Below are 20,577 nucleotides of genomic sequence, written 5' to 3'. Positions count from 1 at the left end.
AAGGCTAGACTCAGAACTGGCAGAGTGTTAGTTCCATCATTCTAAACAGGTCATCCTAGAATCAAAACGAGGCCAAATAGGCCCTTCCTCTCAATAGGAGGAATGTCGAGGAATTTGTGGCCATTTTTAGTCTATACAAATGCTAATATTAGTATATTTCTTAATATACCACCATACCAGCCCTGGATTGCTTACCTGAAATTTAACATGAGAGAAAAATATCTTGTTTAACCCAGGGGTATTTTGGGGCTGTCTGTTATAACAGCCAAAATGTGAAGTTACCAACATGTAGAAAGCCTCTGTAGGAATGTGGCTACAATATGAGAGTTTCCACTGATGAATATGATCCCACAAGGAAAGGCAGAGTAATGCAGTGAAAAGAGCCCTCCACTCAAATTAAGGTTATCGGAAGTTTAGTGTTGATTTTATCTGTAGTCAGCTTTGTGACCTCAAGCAAGTCTCTGTCCTCATCCATAAAATAAGGTGGTTTTATACAGTGAAAAATAAAATTTTAAAACTTGATAATAGGGGCACCTGGGTGGCTCAGTTGGTTAAGCATCTGCCTTCAGCTCAGGTCATGATCCCAGGGTCCTGCATTGGGCTCCCTGCTCAGCCAGGAGTCTGCTTCTCCCTCTCCCTCTGCCTCTCTCCCCAGCTTGTGCTCTCTCTCTCTCTCACTCACACACACTCTCTCTCTCAAATAAATATATAAAATCGTAAAATAAATAAATAAATAAAACCTAAAAAGAAAAAGCATCTGGTTTCAGAAGTACTTTGCTGTATTCATTTTCATTGGTAAAACAGTTCAATAAAAATTTTAAATGTATAAACTTGAAGGTAGAAGCCTTCTCTAATAAAATAGTAAGATGATAATCATCTTCAGCAGCTGTATCATTTGCACAGGGCTAAGAATTGCCCCGTACATTAGCTTTTTAAAAATCCTCCCATTTGGTAACATTGTTATCCCCATTTTACAGATAAGGAACTGAGGTTCAATGCAGGTAAGTACCTTGCCCTGTCGTGGAGTTCTTTGGTGGTGGGGCCAGGATTTAGATTCCTGAGTCCAGAGCATAGGTGCTTAACAAATGCAACTTTGCTCCCATAACTATACCTAAGTAGTCATTGTGTAGTGTATCAATAAATCAGTAGTAAAGGCCATTGACTTCTGTGGCCTCCTCAGCCATTGTGACTAGGAGGCATTATTATACTTTAAAGTGAATAAACAACTCTTGCAAATTTGCTCAGTAGGTTAAGGTGACCTGTGGAGCAATCATTTTGAATCATCTAAGGAGCACAGGGAGAATTAAGTTAATGGTAAAGCACACCTGCCAAATGCTGAAAAGAAGATAAGCAGCCCTCAAGAACCCGTGACCTGCAACGCTGGGCAGTGTGATCACTGAACTCCAAGGATCAAGCCTCCTGAGCTTGGCTGGCAGCTGTGATTCAAGGGGGGTCAGGCACCAAGATGTGCTATTTTCTGCCTATTGCATTTTGAAGAGGCACGTCAGAGAAGCTAAGCCTGATGGACTCTGAACACTGGTGGTTGTTTTTTTTTTCCCCCGGCAACAAAATTAAAACTGCACCTAGGGATTTATCCACCCTTTTGCTGATCTCGATGTGAACTGTGCGGTGAAATCCCTGTACACAGCACTGATTCTATCTCCCAGGGTGTTGCTTAAAATGTGGCTGAGCACAAATGGAAAACATCAAGTCTTGTTGAAGTCAGCACACAGAATTAATCTCTAAAAGTAATGAAAGAATTCGTTTCACTCTGTAAAATAAATAAATGTGAAGTATGGTAAAATCAGAGATGTTCAGCTCAGCTGCAGAGACATTTTGGGGAAAGGATACTGTGTTCTTGGGACACACTTTAATGCCCCTCTGATACCCTTATGTGATTATAAGGATACTTTGGATTTCTTTCTTTAAATATATTTAATATATGAGGTTTTGAACCTGCAACTGTTTACCTTAAGTGCATTTTAACATTGGGAAAGGTAAAAACTTAAGTGTTTTGCCCCACTCCCTTTTTAGCTCTTGGATGCATAAGTATATTATTTAAGTAAATATAAAATTAGGAACCATCGCAATATTTAAAGCCAATATGAAGTAAGGTTCTCTGCTTTCCACCCCATCCTTAATTTTATTTTTACCTTGACTCTGAACTTCATGCTTTGGTTTTTTTTCTAAGTGTAGTCCATGGACCACCTACTTGGAATCAGCAGTGCTTGCTTAAAAGTTGTTCTGAAAGTCTGGGGTAGAGGAAGTCAGATCAAATAACACTTCTCCCCCAGTACCTAAGGAAGTGAACAAAAAAAAAAATGTTTCTTTTCAAAAGGCCAAAAATTATCAGCAGTAATCAAAATTTAAGAGTGGCTCTCAATCTTGTTTACCACACCTGCTTCCCAGAAAACCACTGAGGAATGTTCCAATATCCTGAATTCACCTTGATTTGGAGAGAAGTGGCCGGAAGGATAAGTAAGTGGGAAACTATCAACTTAGGAGCCGCTTTCTGCACCACTCAGACCCTGGCTGAGGACCAGCCATTCTCCAAGGTCACTGCTGAGTTGGAAGAACAAACCAGAGCCCTTGGGTTAGGAAATTCCTGGCCTTCCAGGGAAGACTGGCCCCAATAAAGGACAGTTGCAGGGACTCAGAAGAGAGGAGGCAGTCCAGGATCCCAGCAAGGACTGCAGGCAGTTCCAGAGTGGCTCTTTTCCTTCCTACTCTCAAGTCTCAAGATACTGCAAAGTAAATAGAAAATGACATCCAGCCTCCAAGTTGTTGTCCACAGGGTGATAGCTTTCCAGGGAAGCTAAGAAGGTCAAGAAGAACTACTGTAGAGCAGGGAAACTGAAGAATTATATAGAACTGTCCAACTGTAGCTTAAGCGAAATAAAAATAAATGGCATGTCAACCTTGTAAATGTGTCACAGAGGAGGGGGTGGGGGCAGGAAGAGGGAGAGAGAGAGAGAGAGAGAGAGATAAAGTACAGATACAAAGGAAATAGTATAGAAGAAAACAAAAATTAAAAAAAAAACACAGAAGAAAACTCCCCCAGATTGCCTTAGTGCTAAAACCCCCCCCCCAAAATCTTAATAAAAACAGGCTACCAGTAAACTAAGAACTCAAAGACAAAATGCTGAAACAACAGAAAGAGATGAAAGAGAAATTGCAGGGATAAGGAACCCTATTGGAACCAAAATAATATTGCAGATCTTAAAAATAAATTAGAAATCAAAGAACAGTCTAGAAAGAAGTTAGTGTAATTGAAGACTTGGAATAATTACTATGAACACAGCAAAAAATTATAAAGAAATTAAAATAATGAGACCAAACAAGGTGTTCATATCTAGATGATACAAAATGCAGATAATTCTTGTCCCCGAAATAGCATACTCAAAATAGAAGATAAAAATTATTCTCAAATATAATGAAGGAAAATTTCCCTGAAGGTAAAAGAATGAAATCTGCAATTGAAAGGGTACACCATCTACTCAGAAACTATTTAATATAAAACAATTGACATTGATTAAGGTATTTACCTTTAGGGATAAAGAAAGCTTTCCTGAGGCATCCAAGCACAAACAGCTCACAAGGGGGAAGGGTCAGGCTGGCCTCCTACTTTTCTGCAGAAGACAGGTGAGCAGTATCTACATGTTTCCGCAGGAAAGGAAGTGGGACCCAACGTTATTATACTAAGCCAAGTTGTCATTCAAGTGGCAAGGCAAAAAGCAGACATTTTTAAACACACAACAAAAAACCAAACCAAACCAAAAACCCGAAGGAAAAAAAAAGAAAGATAAAAGGAAGGTGGGAAGAAAGGAAGGAGGGAAGGAAGGCAGGCAAGAAGATAATACTCATTTTAAGCACACACACACACACACACACACACACACACACACACACACACAAACCATACGCTTTTTTGACTATAAAATCAAGCCATTCAAGAGGTGAAGTTAAATCACCGAATTTTTTCTATTAGCTTTTCTTCTGATATTGTCAAGAATTCAATTTTCAAATTTCAAAGAAGCCTCACCTACTTGAGAGCATCAGGAAGAAGGAGGATTGAAACGTTGGGGATAGGGAAGTGAGAAATGGGAACCAAAGAATAAAAGTCAAACTTTATAAAGTTTACAATTTTGCATCAGATTAACCCACCCTGTGCTCCATGGCATCATTGATAACATACAGATAATAATCCTTGCTTTACAGGGCTGTTGGGAGAAGTAAAAGAGAAAAAGATACAGTGAGACTGGACCTCACAACCTGGTACATTCTAAGTGCTTAGTAATTGCAGTCTCTCATCTATTCCCATCCCTTGCCCTATACACTATTGTCTGGTTTGATTTTGTTCACTAAGGCTCACTCTATATTCTTATGCCTCTGTACTTTTTTCAGGTTGAATAATTTGTGGCTTAAAGCTAAATGTTTGCTAGTAAACTGTTCTTAAATTAGCATGGGAAAAAATCATGGGCTTTGGCAGCAGAACTAGGCTTCAGTCCTGGGTTGCCTCTCTCATACACATAATGGGAATATCTGAAGAAGAAAGAGAAAGGAACAGAAGCAGTATTTGAGGTAATAATGACTGAGAATTTCCACCAAATTAATGTCAGACAGAAAACCACAGATCCAGGAAACTCAGAAAACACCAAATAGGATAAATGGCCCTCCCTGCACCCCCACCAAACTACATTGAAACATATAACATTCAAATTGCAGCAAATCACAGATAAAGAAGAAAATCTTGAAAGAATCCACCAAAGGTAAGAATTATATCCAAGTTCTCCTCAAACAACCAGGCAAGCAAGAAGAAAGAAGAGTGAAATATTTAAAGTGTTGAGAGAAACAACAGCAGCAACAACAACAACAACAACCAAACAAAAACCTAGAAATCTGCATCTCGTAAAATCATCCCTCAAAAATGAAGGAGAAATACTTTCTTGGATGAATAAAAATTGAGGGACTTTTCAGAGAAGGAAAATAGTGGAGATCAGAAACTCAAATCTATGTAAAGAAGAGCATTAGAGAAGGAATGAGTGAAGGTAAAACAAAAACTTTTTTCTTCTTAATTTATCTAACAGATTGAGGTAAAATAACAATATATTTGATGATTACAGCTTATGTATAAGTGAAATAAATGACAGCAATGATACAGGAGAGGGAAGAATGAGAAATATTTTATTATTACAAGGTATTTGCATTACTTGTGAAGTGGTATGGTGTTATTTGAAAGTGGACTTGGATTAATTATAGATGTATACTGCAAATTCTAGGACAATGACTAAAAAAAGTAAAATTGACATTAATTATAAGTGATTAGAAAGGAGAGAAAATGGAATAATATAAAATGCAGAAAAACACAAAAATAAGAACAAAGAACAACACCAACAAATAAAAGTGGTGATAAATATGGTAGATATTCATCCAACTGGATCAATAATCACTAAATGTCAATGGTCTAAATACTATCAATTAAAAGACTGAGATTGTATGTGTTGAGGGGAGCACTGTGTATTGTGTAAGACTGATGAATCACAGACATGTACCCCTGAAACAAATAATAAATTATATGTTAATAATTGAAAATTAAAAATAAAATTAAAAAAAATAGTAAAAGACTGAGATTGTCAGGGTGGATCAAAAAACAAGACAACTATTCGTTGTCAACAAGAAACCTGCTTTATTTTTTAAAAATTGTTTTAAATTTTTATTTATTTGAGAGCAAGAGCATGGGGGGGTGGGGAGGAGCAGAAGAGGAGGGAAAAGTGGACTCCCCACTGAGCAGAGGAACCTGACAGCAGGGCTCCATCCCAGGACCCTGGGATCATGATGTAAGCCCAAGGCAGATGTTTAACTGACTGAGCCACCCAGGCGCCCCAAGAAACCTACTTTAAATATAAAGACATGTGTAGATTAACTCTGCTGTGCCATCCTGCTCCCATGCCCCATTAACATTCAGAAATTGCCAGATTGGTTCATTTTGCTCATTGGTTCAAGGTCTCCAGCCAAAAGTATTAGAGTTCACTCTTTGAGTCCTCCTGCCTGCCAGTATTCTGGTTCAGTTCTCCCAAGACAGGCACTCTTCTGTTTTCTTATACATCCATGTGTATAAATTACAGTCTTCCAGGAGCATTTCCCCCTCTGGTTACTCTTGGAATTTTAACTGCTCCCCATATCTCCCTTAAAGGCACTTATGTTCTTCTGAAGTGGCCACTAGCTCTTTGAGCTGCTAGAAAGTGTTTTATATTTTATAGGTGTGCACAGTGCTGGGTGGCACTCCTTGTTTCAGTTACTGGCTCCACCATCTACCTGGTCATACAGGCTATAATCCAACACTGCCGCTTTTACCTTCTGTGATTTAGCATCCAAGAACTTCAGAGGTAAAACAGATCTTAAGGCACCACAGACTGTGACCTATCTATAGCCCAACTCCATGGGATGACCTCATTAATTAGAGCTGATGGTTCTGCTATGATTCTTCTGGCAGACTGTTCACAAATGATGCTAATTGTTGGGTATGTGCATCTCTTTTAACCTAATTCTCTAGGGGCCTGAATTCCCTCTCTTAAAGCCTCTCTCTTCTTCACACTCAGTTCATTAGCAAGTCTTGCTGATGCTACTTCTGAAATATCTCATACATATGCCACACATATGTCCCTGCCACTGCCTTAGAGGAGCTCTTAACTCCTGATAGCCTCCTGACTGGTTCTTTTTGCCTCCAAACTCTTCCTTTTCATGGCTGACCTCCTTTTTTTGGACAGATTTTCTTTTTACAAACCTTGTTACTCTGATTATAAAATTTGACGGACTGTTTACAGGAAAGCCTAGATTTCTTGATATACACAATCATTCAGTGTCTACTGTGTCGGCCCCAGCATCATCACTCTCTTGTGCACCCTTCAGCCTCAATGAGCATGTCCTCTTTCCCAGGAGGCCTCTCTCCTACTGTTCATGCTTTGTCAAAATACCCTTTCCTTCCTTTTCTACCCCCAAAATTACTCATTGTTTCAAAGCCCATCAAGAAGTTTGCTACCCTAGGGACACCTGGGTGGGTCAGTTGGTTAAGCGTCTGCCTTCGGCTCAGGTCATTATCCCAGGGTCCTGGGATCAAGCCCTGAATTGAATCAGGCTCCCTGCTCAGTGGGGAGTCTGCTTCTCCCTCTCTCTCTGCCCACCCCACTTGTGTTCCTTCTCCCTCTCTATGCTCTCTCTCTCTCTTTCATAAATAAATAAATAAATAATCTTAAAAAAAAAAAAAAGAAGTTTGCTACTCTAACATGCCCAGGAAATCTAATTCAGGAGTTTCTTGGGGCTGGTCTTAGGCCTTGCCCCCCTCTTCTCTATATCCTCTTTGCTGAGGTATAGTCATCCATAACATGGCTTCAGTTATTGATCTGCATACAATTCACACATTTATATCTTCCACACAGACTTTTCCTCTGAGTTCCAGCCTCATATATCTAATCACCTAATTGACACTTGCCTTTTTTTAATATTCAAGTACCCTGTTAATCTTCATAAAATTATGATTAAAGCACTATTATTGCTCTCATTTTGAAAACTAGAAAACTGAGGCTCAGAAACATGAAATGCGTTGTGTAAGTTTGCACAACTAGTTGATGTTTGATGGAATTTGAACCTAGTACTCTGTGCCCTTAAACTTTATGCCTTTATCTAACATATCATTACTGTCTCTTGAATATTAACATCAGGGAAACTAAGATAGCTTGTTTGAAGTAATAATAATAATAATAAAGGTGTTACTGTTAAGAAGGAACTGGAACCAATTTATTTGAATAGAAATAATTCTATATTCTAGACAATTCAAAACCTTACACAATATAATAGAATCTTAGGGTTGGATGAGATTTTCAAGTTCATTCAGCCCATCCATCTTTCTTTCCTACTTGATTCTAGGACATATTTGAGTTCATAGTGGGTTTTTTATAAGAAGTATTTTTATTTTTCATTTGAATGGATTAATATTGCTTTTTCTGAGCGATGAGGAGAGAAAATGAGCCACACTAATATTATTTCAGCTTCTGACTCCAGCTGCATCTGATGACCTTTCTCCATGATGTTTCTTTTTTGATTTGTGCATCACTAACCTTCTTCTATCTTTTTTTTTTTTTTTAACTCATTTAAGTTGGGGGTCTCTCACTAACCTGACGTTGCCTCTGGATGTCTCAAGCCATTTCAGGGTAAACAGATTGAATACTGAAACTCATGATTTTCTCTGCCAAACTGGCTCTTTCCTAGTGTTCCCTATCTTAGTGATTGGCGCCACCACTGGTGCAGTTGTGCCAGTCAGAAACCTAGGCGTCATCCTAGACCCACCTCTCTCTCTCACTTCTCACATCTGCTGTCATCACAGCCTGTCCTGAATACCTTCTAAATAGCTCCTGACTGTCCTCCTCTCTCCACTTCCACTGCCACCACTTCTATCAATCTCTGGCCTGGATCATTAAAGTAGCCAAGTAAGATCTCTCTGCTTCCATTACTTGTTTCTTCCAATTTGTTCTCCAGAGTATGAAGTAATCTTTTCAACACAAATATTCAATGGTCACTCCTAGCTTAACAATGGCTTCCCATTGCTCCTGGAAACGTTGAATTCCTCTAATGTGGCCCTTGTGATGCTGCATGGTCCATCCTACTTTTAGTGCCTGATGTACATCATGTTCCCTCCTACCATGGGACCTCAGAACATGCAGTTTCCTCTGCTTGCAAAACTCTTTTGTCTCCTTTTCACCCAATTAATTAAGACGTAGAGTCCTACTACAAAAACTCAAGGGGGGAGAAGGCCATTTCTTCTTCCCACATCCAGGAAGGTATATGATCTTAGCCTGGACAAGAAATAAATCTTGAGGAAATGCTGCAAAAACACATAATGGATTATTCTTTGCTGGGCGGTGTCATGGTAGCAAGTAATCAGGGGTGGCCATCATCAGGGTCAGGTATTAGCTCCTTTAGCAGAATCTTGACTATGTCTGGCCTCCCTTAGTTCCTACCTTAGTCTGGTTCTCTAATATTTCTACCAATTCTATGAGCTATCTGATACTCTTGCAGGAGATTATTTTTCTACTTAAGTTGGCCTAAGTTAGTTTCATTTTTATAACCAACAATCCTGATGAATAGTACAGTGTGATTCATTTATTAATGGCTATTTCATCTCCAGGAGAGGAAGCTCTGTGGCTATCTTGAATATCATTGTATTTGGAGGTGCTTTTCCAGTGCCTGGAATATAATTAATACTTAATAGTTTTTAGATAAACAGGTAGATTCCTCTTAACATTTCAGTAGCACTTTGCACAGATTTTTGTATTGTAATCTGGTTTTGCCTTTAAGAAGATATACCTTGTCCACTGATCCACTGATCAATTTTTGAGGAATAAACCAAAATTGAATTCTTGGGATAAATCCTTTTTTTTAATTTATTTTTTTAATTTAAATTCAATTAGCCAACATATAGTACATCATTCGTTTTCGATGTGGTGTTCAGTGATTCATTAGTTGCATATAACACCCAGTGCTCATCACCACACGTGCCTCCTTAATGCTATCACCTGGTTACCCCCTCCCTTCCATAACCCTCAGTTTGTTTCCTGAGTCCAGAGTCTCTCATGGTTTGTCTCCCTCTCTGATTTCTTCCCATTCGGTTTTCCCTCCCTTCCCCTGTGGTCCTCTGCACTATTCCTTATGTTCCACATATGAGTAAAACCATATGATAATTGTCTTTCTCTGCTTGAGTTATTTCACTCAGCACAATCCCCTCCAGTTCCATCCATGTTGATGCAAATGGTGGGTATTCATCTTTTCTGGTGGCTATGGGGAGGTTTTTAAACTACAAATTCAATTTCCTTAATAGAAATAGGGTCACTTATGTTATTTACTTGTTATTGTGTGCGTTTTGGGAGTGTGTGTCCTGTAAGGAATTTGTCCATTTCATCTAAGTTGTTGAATTTATGGCATGGTGTTGTTCATAATACTCCTTTTTTTTTTTTTTTTAAGATTTATGCCTTTTTTTTTTTTTTTTTGGAGAGAGAGAACACATGCAAGTGGGGAGAGGGGGAGAGAGAGAGGGAAAGAATCTCAGGCAGACACCGCACAGAGCATGGAGCCTGATGTGGGGCTCGATCCCATGAGATCATGACCTGAGCCAAAATCACAAGTCAGACACTTAACCACTGAGCCATCCTGGTGCCCCTGTTCATAACACTTACTTTCATTTTAATGTCTATAGGATCTGTAGTGATGTCTTCTCTTTCATTCCTGAGGTTGGTAAATTGTGACCTCTATTTTTTTTTTCCTATCAGACTGGCTTGAAATTTATAATTTACTCTTTTTTCTTTTCAAGAAAACCAATTGTTAATTTCATTAATTGTTTTCTGTATTATCGTTCTGCTTCCTCTTTCATTGGTTTCTGCTCATTATTTTTTTCCTTTTGCTTCCTTTAGTTTTCATTAGCTCTTCCTTTTCTCGGTTTCTTTTTTTTTAAAGATTTTATTTATTTATTTGAGAGACAGAAAGAGAAAGAGAGAGAGTAAGCATGAGCGAGGAGGAGGGACGGGGGAGAGGGACTAGCAGACTCCCCACTGAGCAGGGAGCCCAACATGGGGCTTGATCCCAGTACATTGGGATCATGACCTGAGCTGAAGGCAGATGCTTAATCGACTGAGCCACCCAGTTGCCCCCCTTTTTTTTAGTTTCTTAAAGTGTAAGCTTGAATCATTGTTTTAAGGCCTTTCTTTTTCTTTTCTTTTTTTTAAGATTTTTTATTTATTTATTTGACAGAGATAGAGACAGCCAGCGAGAGAGGGAACACAAGTGGGGGGAGTGGGAGAGGAAGAAGCAGGCTCATAGCGGAAGAGCCTGATGTGGGGCCCGATCCCATAACGCCGGGATCACGCCCTGAGCCGAAGGCAGGCGCTTAACCGCTGTGCCACCCAGGCGCCCCTAGGCCTTTCTTTTTCTTAAATATTATGATTTAACTCTGTAATCTTCCTTTTGAGTACTGCTTTAACTGAATTCCACAAATTTTGATGTGTTTTGTTTTCTACTTTTGGTTGAAAATATTTTCTAATTTTCTTGTGATTTCTTTTTTTGACCCATGAGATATTTAGAAACGAGATGCTTACTATACAACTTGTTGAGTATTTGCCATTATTTTTTCTATTATTGACATCAGTTTAACTCCGTCATGGTTAGAGAATATATTTTGTATGATTTTAGTTCCATTAAATCTGAAACGTATTTTATCTATGGTCTATCTTAGTGAATGTTCCACATGCATTTGAAAATAGTATGTCTTTTGGTGTCATTGTGTGACATGTTCTATAAATATCAATTACAGTAAGTTGATTGGTAGTGTTATTTGATATCCTATGTATTACTAATTTTCTTGCTGCTTGTTTCTGTCAACTACTGACAAAGGAGTGCTGAAGTCTCCAGCTAGAATTATATATTTATCTATTTTTCCTTCCATTTCTATGAATTTTTCTTCATGTATTTGAAGCTCTTATTAGGTACACACACATTTATCATTATCAAATGTCTCTCTTTGTTCCAGGTAATATTCCTTGTTCTGAAACTTACTTTGTCTGAAAATATTGTTTTTTTGCCTTGTATACCTTTTCCATTCTCTTACTTTCGATCTATCTGTGTCTTTATATTTACAGTATGTTATAGCATATCTGAACTCCTATGTCACATATTGATAAGTGTCCCTCAGGTCACTGATGCTCTGTTTATTTCAGCATTTTTCTCTCTGTTCATTCAGGACAGCTTTTATCACTGTGTCTCAAATTTACTAATCTTTTCTTTTATAGTGTTTAAGCTGTTGCTAGTCTCATTCATTGTATTTTTCATTTCAGATATTGTATTTTTATTGTCCAGAAGTTACATGAATCATTTTTATATCTTTCCTTCCTCTCCTAATCATTCTTATGTTCTTCTTCACCTTCTTTAATATATGGAACATGTTTATAATAACTTTTTAAAACATCCTTGTCTGCCAATTTCATTATCTCCATCACTCTTGTCTCTATTCATTGACTGATTTTTCTCTGGCTATGGATCTTATTTTCCTGCTCCTTTGCATTCTTGGTAATTTTTTTTTTAGTTTTGAATTCTGAACATTGTGTTATTAACTTTTTTTAGATGATGGGTTTTGTTGTATACCTTACATAGCCTTGGACTTTTATTCTGATGTGTAGTTAAGTTACTTGAAATTAGTTGTATTGTTTCAAGGTTTGCTTTCAAGCTTTGTTAGGATGGATCCAGAGTAGCTCTACTACCAAGAGGGCAATACTCTTTTCAGGTCAGTACCTAATGTCTTTGGTAGTTTGAGTTCTTTTCACTCTGGTCAGTAGGAAAATGAACTATTTCCGGCCTCGAGTGAGCTGCGGGCACTGTTTGGTGTACAGCTTTCCTGGGCTTTTTTCTGTGGCCTCAGGTAGTTTTCCTTCACACAGGCACAGATCATTGTCCAGGCGAAGATTCCAGAGCTCTCTGTACTAGCACTCTCCTTTCAGAGGGTAAGTCTAGCTGTCTTGGCCTCTTCAAACTTCAGTCTCTATCTTCCCAACTCAGTGAGACTGCTATGCTCTGTTTGGTTTATCACTTCCTGTACTAGGAATTTCTTCCAGGTAGAAAACTGGGGTAATTATAGGGCTCACCTCATTTATTTCCCTTCTCTCAGGGATCACAGTCCTACATTACCTATTATCCAGTGTCTAAAAACTTCATACATTTTTTCTGATTTTCTAATTGTTTAAAGCACAAAGGTAAATCCAGTCTCTGTTACTTCATCATGGTCAGAGGTGGCATTATATACACATTAGCTTTGCCATACTTATTCCCTTAACTCTCTCCCTTAACACAAACGTGCAATTTTTGTGGTCTGGAATTTAATGGACAAGGAAATCTATGACTGCCATAATTTGGAAGAACCAGGATGGGAAATGTTTTCAATTTAATATTGAAGATAACTCATATGACCACAACAGTTATGGGAAATTATTTTAGCCTGAATGTAGTACTCTGATTTCTTATCTATAATTGTGGTTGTGTATGAGAATGGTTTAATAATGTTGAGTGTAGTGTGAGGGCTCTGTTTCAACGTAGGAAGAATCCTGAAGGATGGTAGGAGTGGAAAAAGAAGGCTCTGGTGTTGACTACCTTTGTTTCCGGGAATGAACCAGTGTTGCTACTATCAGATTTGCTTAGAAGGATGATGAGAGCAGAAGTGGTAGGAGATCTTACCCTTGGTCTCCTTTCACTGGGACTGAGGGTTGGGAAGGGGCAGGAAGGGAATGAGCCACTATCTATTTCCTTGATTTTCTTTATTTTAATTAGATGAACTTCTTCCTTACATTGAGACCTAGCACCTGACACAAAGAATGCCAGGATTAATGGATGCATGGATAGGAAAAAGAGACATTAGTGTCTTCTATTCTTTCTCATCAGCAATCTCAAGATGCTTTATAATGGCAACTACCAGGCTCTAGTTGCTAAATACTGGGTTTGCAGCTTTTTATTATAATCATCTAATTTTAGTTTCAGAGCATATTTTAATTGGATGGTTTTGACTTATTTGGAGTTGTCAGAATCCATATAACATAGTAGAATAAACTTAGGGATTTTGAAATGTGTGTCTCAAAATAGAGCTGGAAAAAAAAGAGGAATAGAATCCGTGTTGGTTTTAAAAACCACTTGGAGCAAGGGAAATTTACAGCTTGGGCTGCTTTGTGGACTCTCCTGACATCACTGCTGATTCTGCACTTTGGGAGACAGGTTGTCATTTCACTAGTGCCAGGTTGTTCATTTTAAATGATCTGTTCAGAACAAAATATTCTCTATTAAGAAAACTTTGGGCTAAATTCTTTTACCAAAACAGTTTCCATGTCATACTAAAAGATGAAATTTGGCACATCAATAGTATTTTAGGGAAACCAGCTACAATTGATAAAGGAGTGCCCTAAATACTTGAAAAGTTATGAGAGTTGCAATTCATCAGAAAGCTGTTCATCTCTAGCTTTGTAATATTTTCAAATAGGGCCATCTAGTGGAAATGTGGGCCGTCCCCTAACTATGAAACCATGAGTGCATCCTCTAAGACTTTACATTCAAGTTTTTAAAATATCTGTTTTAATACTTCTAAATCCACATTACCTGTCCCTGATATAAATAGTCTGCTCAGAAATAAGTACATTTCCCCTCAAGTTCTTGCACCGATTGATAATATCATGATCTGTCAATACACATTCATTTAGGTTTCCTAAAGTTCTAAGTTGTTTACTTCTTCCCCCCTCCTATGAAAAACAACTCTTTCTAGTCTGCTTCCTCTCACACTACCACCTCCTCCACCATGAAATCTTACTGAAGAATTAATATATATAGGTGAGAGAATCTGAGAATTATACAAGACAGTGTAGGATTGATGATCAAGATGTTTGTTATGAATGTAAGTGGACTGTATAGGACCCATCAAACACATTGTTGAAATTGTGTGAGATGTCAAAGTGTGTTTGCTTGAACCGGTTGGAGACAAAAGGCCCCTAAGGAAAGATATATATAAAATTCCCATGGAGGGTCTGTTCACCAAACTCATTTTGTTTTCTTCCTGGAAACATAGCTAAATTACATTTCTCACTATATGCCCCACCTGCAGTTAGGTAGGGCCCTGTGATTCAGTTCTGGTAAATGGAATGTGGGTGGAAGAGATACATACCCTTTCCAGTTCTGGCTCCTAAAATGTCCTGCATCACATTCTATGTTTCTTTTGTCTCCCCTCCTCATCCTCCATCGGGTAGATGTCATCGCCCAGGCAGACCATGGGAGCCGTTATCAGGCCAGTTCCTTTGATGCCTGTGTAGAGCCTACCCCGGCTGCGTAATGCCCATAACCTGCCACAGACTGTGATGTGGACATGAAATATGTTTTCAGTACTTTCAGCCACTGAGATTTGAGGATTGTTTGTTCATAACCCTGATTAGCACAGGAAAGAAGAAACAACTGAAAGAAAGGAAAGAAGATGATGTGAGAGAAAGGCAATAAGGTCCAAATTTTTAAAGTAATACTTTTCCCTTTTACTACTAATAAGGAGTTTAAGACTCTTATGTCTGATCTATTGAGTAAAAAGTAACGGTAAAGTTTATCACTTATTATATACATTTGCATTATTATCAGCCGTGATGATTCAGATTCCACCTCCCTCCCTCCAAAAGCCATGTCTTTTATGCAAGAAAACCAACTACAATTATTTGAGAAAAAAAGATGTAACTGGTTGCTTCTTGGGGGATAAAGGAGAAGGAAACAAAAGGGAGGGGAAAAATTGTCTTTCTGGGGAGACTTCAGAAAATTTTAGGCTTTAACACTTTGCCCCAATGTTTTGTGAGATGTATAATTTATGAAATATAATTTAGTAGGCTGAAATTATGAAATGAGCTCTTATATTTAGGAATATTAGAATTTATAAAAAGTTAATTGTCAATCTAGTCCCCAAAAGGCAGAGCAGATGTTCTTATGAAGACATGCTCACTGTTCTTTCTTTCTTTTTTTTTTTTTAAAGATTTTATTTATTTATTCGACAGAGATAGAGACAGCCAGCGAGAGAGGGAACACAAGCAGGGGGAGTGGGAGAGGAAGAAGCAGGCTCATAGCGGAGGAGCCTGATGTGGGGCTCCATCCCTTAACGCCGGGATCACGCCCTGAGCCGAAGGCAGACGCTTAACCGCTGTGCCACCCAGGCGCCCTTCACTGTTCTTTCTTTAGCTTATTTCCTCTTGGTCATTCATAACTTTACAAAAAAGAAATAAACCTGTATTTTCTTTACAAATTTAAGTAATGTAATAATCCCTTTTAAAGGAGGGAAAGAAAGCTACGCTGAGAGATGTAGGATATACTGGTTTTATTCTTTGAGTAGGAAGAAGTAATTCAAATAAAAAACAAATGTGAAAAAATTAAAAAAAAAATAAAGGAGGGAAAACAAATTCTTGCATATTCCTTGAATAAAGTAATTTTCATTATAACTTTACTTAAATATTTACAAACAAATTACATGTAAATTCATTGTCTATATTTCATCTATAGACCTGAAATTAATTTACAAATTATGTGCAAACAAAAATATAAGAGTAAAAATTCAAATAATGGATATGTTCTAACAAAACAAAAGCAATGATGTGATAAATAGTGGAAAGATGCATTTTGGGGTTTTCTGCTTCATTGTTTATTGCCTTGATTTTGAACTCGCTCGAATGTTATTTGAATCATTGAACATTGCTTTTATCTTTCCTTTTAAACAATGACGTTAATTTCAAACCAATTAAATGTTGTATTGGGCTGATCTGCTTAATAGCAGCCTACAAAATGCAATAGAAACAAAATATTCTAAGAATAAGAAGACATAACAAAAACATCTTCATTTTACCTGTTACCTCACCGAATCAACTGTTGGTAGTCAATACATACAAAGATGAAAACTTTGCTGTGAGGTGCTGTGTCTGTGAGGTGGCTCCATTCACCACTTCTCTACTTCTGAACGACTGAGAAACTTTTATTCATATAGTGTGCCATAACATCACATGGCCTCCACTTGGCTCCACGCAATTGTAAACACACATGCAAATGTGGGTATTTGGTTATAAGGTGGTTGATCTAGACTATGTTTCCACTAAATTTTTAAAACTGTTGTTGAAATGAAAACACAAAATTTAGAAATTCTTGCAGAGAACCGGAGGGCACCTTCTACGATGCGGAGCTAATGATTTTAATCAATTGTTCTTTCTTGAGCGTCTCTGTTTGGCATCACTTGCCACTGAAAGTGCAGGGATCAGACTAGAACTAAAAACTTGAGCAAATGGACATTGTCTTGGAATACTTACATGCTTAAGAAGTCAAACAACTTCTTCTGCTCTACTAATCGTAGGATATTGAGACCGTTGTAGTCATGCCAACTGTGCCCCATAGATGGAAACTATAATGTTCAGCTCAAAGCTCCATCTGTGGCACAGAGTGTGTGAACTGCTGCCTCTGTAAGTGATGAACTTTGCCATGAAGTTGCTGATTATATTAGCTTCTGTATACCTCTAGAACACTAATTTTTTAAAAAATTTCAAAGTAGGGATTTGTAGAATGCTCCCTCTTACAGATCTTCTTCTTCTTCTTTTTTTAAATGTTTTTTTATTATATTATGTTAGTCACCGTACAGTACATCCCCGGTTTCCGATGTAAAGTTCAATGATTCATTAATTGCGTATAACACCCAGTGCACCATGCAATATGTGCCCTCCTTACTACCCATCACCAGCCTATCCCATTCCCCCACCGCCCTCCCCTCTGAGGCCCTCGGTTTGTTTCTCATAGTCCATAGTCTCTCATGCTTCATTCCCCCTTCTGATTACCCCCCCCTTCCTCTTACGGATCTTCTAATCAACATGAGCAAGTCTCCTTTTCCCCTTCGCCCCCTTGGAAATAATGATGCTTTGTACGGTAGGTGATAGAATTTTTTTAAAGCAAAAGAACAAGATGGAAGAAACTTACTAAAAGATAGAGGAATTTATAGAGGAATTATGCTTAAATATGTGCTTTAAATGAAGATAGCACAAAGGCTTTTACATTTCTGACTGGAAGTTTGAAAGGGAACTTTGATGGAACTTGCATTTCAATTCCTGTTTGCAAATTCAGTCTGGTGGTGGGGTCCTGCACTCAGTTCTGCTATCTGTCCCACATCACTGAACTCCATGGTCTCAATCTCATGTCTGCTCCAACTAGTATACTCTCTCAGGGGTCAAACCAAGCTAGCTTTTAAAAACATATCTGGAAATATTAGACACTTATTAGATCCGAAGTTGAAGAAGTGAGTTTATTTTTTTTTTTAAGATTTTATTTATTTATTTATTTATTTATTTATTTATTTATTTATTTGACAGAGAGACAGCCAGCGAGAGAGGGAACACAGCAGGGGAGTGGGACAGGAAGAAGCAGGCTCCCAGTGGAGGAGTCCGATGTGGGACTCGATCCTAGAACGCCAGGATCAGGCCCTGAGCCTGAGGCAGACGCTTAAAGACTGCGCTACCCGGGCGCCCCGGAAGAAGTGAGTTTATTGACAGAAGACACCCTGTCACCTTATCTCTTCGCTGCTTTTCCCTGCCCACTGTGCTGTAGCTCCGTCCAGGTTTTGTGGACTGGTTAATGAGATCTTATATAAAGCTCAACTTAATTGTAAGGTATTTATAATTTTCCCACAAGCTAGAGTGCCCTCTTGTGGGAATATGTAGTAGTTATCCAGGTTCTACCAAGGATCTGAATTTGTGAGTCCACATTTCCCAGGTGTGGTAAGCTGAACAAGCTCCCCCACTGTATTTTATTTTTATTCAACTCATCTTCTTCATGGATGTCATAGCCATTGGTAAATGGGAAGGGGTAGAAATATGGTAGGCAGTAGCCAGTGGTGTAAGAATGTATTTTTCAAAACAATATTGATTTCCTTTCTTTTTCTTTTTAAATGTAGTGGTGGTAGGAGGTGAGGAAAGTATAGATAAGTCAGAATGAAGGTCCCAAGTTCAAGAAATTAGTAGATGTCCTTAATGCCACTTACCAAAGAAACATTTATGTGGGTTGTCAAATGCCTCATTGAGGATCTATATCCTTCCTGGGAGGAGTAAGCACTCACGGACTTACTTTCACTTGCCTATCAGTTGTTTGCATCTCATCAGAACAGAATTGAGAGCTCTAGCCTAAGAAGGATGAAGAGTTTTAGTCTAAAATATAGCTATTATAAGATAGAATGAGGTTTGATAATAGCTTAAATGCATAGTTTTCTTACCACTTCAATGCATACGTCTTTAAAAACTTTTTATTTGGAAGAACTTCAAACATATACAAAATAGTATATGAGAGGAGTATAATCCCCTCCATTTACCTATTAAACAGCATCAACAATTACCAACTCATTACTAATTTTCTTTCAAAAGTAAGAAAAGTAGAAAAGTAAGTTTAAGCCATCAACTTATTTATATCTATATAGAAAGAGATACCTCTAAGAAAAGGAACTGCCAAAAAAAATCTTAAACTGTTTTAGGTAATTGTATTGTTGGAAGTGGTGGTATTATTAATCTGACACCGAATATAAACATCTATGCTGGAATTTTTGTAATGAAAGAAAGGAGATACAAATGTAAATTATATGAGTTTAAGTAAAAACTCTGAAGTCCTGACTTTGAATAAAAAGACTCAGTAACAACTCATGATGTATTTCATCTTTATATTTATCATTTTATCTTAGCTCTGCCCATTGAAATGGCCTAAATTTTTCTCACCCATAAATATTTCAGAGGGTATCTCTAAGAGATAAGAACTCCTCTCTAAAAATATAACCACAATATCATCATGTAAAAAATAACAATTACTCCTTAATATCGTAAAAGATCAAGGTAGTGTTCAAATTTCCCTCATTGTCTGTCATTTTAAAAAGACCTGATTGTTTTAGTTAGATTTATGATAGTACTGAAAAAAAGGTACAAAGATTTTCCATATACCCCCTGCTCTTCACACACATGTGTAGCCTCCTCCATTATCAACATCCCTCACCAGAATAGTACTTTATTTAATTTATTTTATTATTATTAATTATTATTATTATTATTTTTACCAAGGATGAACCTACATTGACACACCATAATCACCTGAAGTCCGTAGTTTACCATAGGGTTCAGTCTTGGTGTTGTATATTCAAAGGGTTTTGGCAAATGTATAATAACATATATCCATTATTACAATATCGCACAGAATATTTTCACAGCCCTAAAAATCCTCTGTGTCTGCCTATTCATATACCACTCCCTGCCCCCTGGCCTGGCAACCACTGATCGTTTCATTGCCTCCATAGTTTTGGCTTTTCCAGAATGTAAATATACATTTAAGGCGCTTTCATGTCTTTTCATTGGTTGGTATCTCATTTCTTTTTAGTGCTGAATAATATTCTATTGTCTAGATGTACCATAGTTTATCCATTCACCTACAGAAGACCATCTTGCTTGCTTCCAAATTTGGGCAGTTCTGAATAAAGCTGCTATAAACATCCATATACGGGTTTTGTGTGGACATAAGTTTTCAACTCCTTTCCTTAAATACCAAGAAGTGTGATTGCTGGATCATATAGTAAGAGTATGTTTAGTTTTGTAAGAAACTGCAAAACAGTCTTCCAAAGTGACTGTAATATTTTGCATTCCCATCAACAATGTGTGAGAGTTTCTGTTGCTCCACATTCTCGCCAGCATTTGGTGTTGTCAGGGTCCCAGATTGTGGCCCTTCTAATAGTTGTATAATGGTATCTCATTGTTCTAATTTGCATTTCCCTGATGACATATGATGTGGAGCATGTTTTCATATGCTTACTGGCCATCTGTAGATCTTCTTTTTTTTAAAAAGATTTTATTTATTTATTTGAGAGTGAGCGCAAGCAGGGGGAAAAGCAGAGGGAGAAGCAGACATCCTGCTGAGTGGGGACCTTGACCTGGGGCTCCATCCCAGGACCCTGAGATCATGACCTGAGCCGAAGGCAGATACGTA

At 37.9% G+C, this 20,577-nt stretch overlaps 1 protein-coding gene across 1 annotated transcript in view; it reads left to right on the top strand.

Moving 5' to 3' along the window:
- Positions 1-20,577, top strand: part of NDUFB6 (NADH:ubiquinone oxidoreductase subunit B6) — a 251,056-nt gene that overhangs the window by 218,062 nt on the left and 12,417 nt on the right. Inside the window, exon 8 of the mRNA XM_057313509.1 lies at positions 17,937-18,100. The gene's annotated coding sequence lies outside the window, so the exon portion shown is untranslated. The remainder of the gene's footprint in view (positions 1-17,936; positions 18,101-20,577) is intronic.

The sequence above is a fragment of the Ursus arctos genome, unplaced genomic scaffold (genome assembly GCF_023065955.2).
Source record: "Ursus arctos isolate Adak ecotype North America unplaced genomic scaffold, UrsArc2.0 scaffold_18, whole genome shotgun sequence".
NCBI lineage: Eukaryota > Metazoa > Chordata > Mammalia > Carnivora > Ursidae > Ursus > Ursus arctos.
The sequence above is the reverse complement of the archived record's forward strand: the minus strand, read 5'-3'. Positions and strand labels throughout refer to the sequence as shown.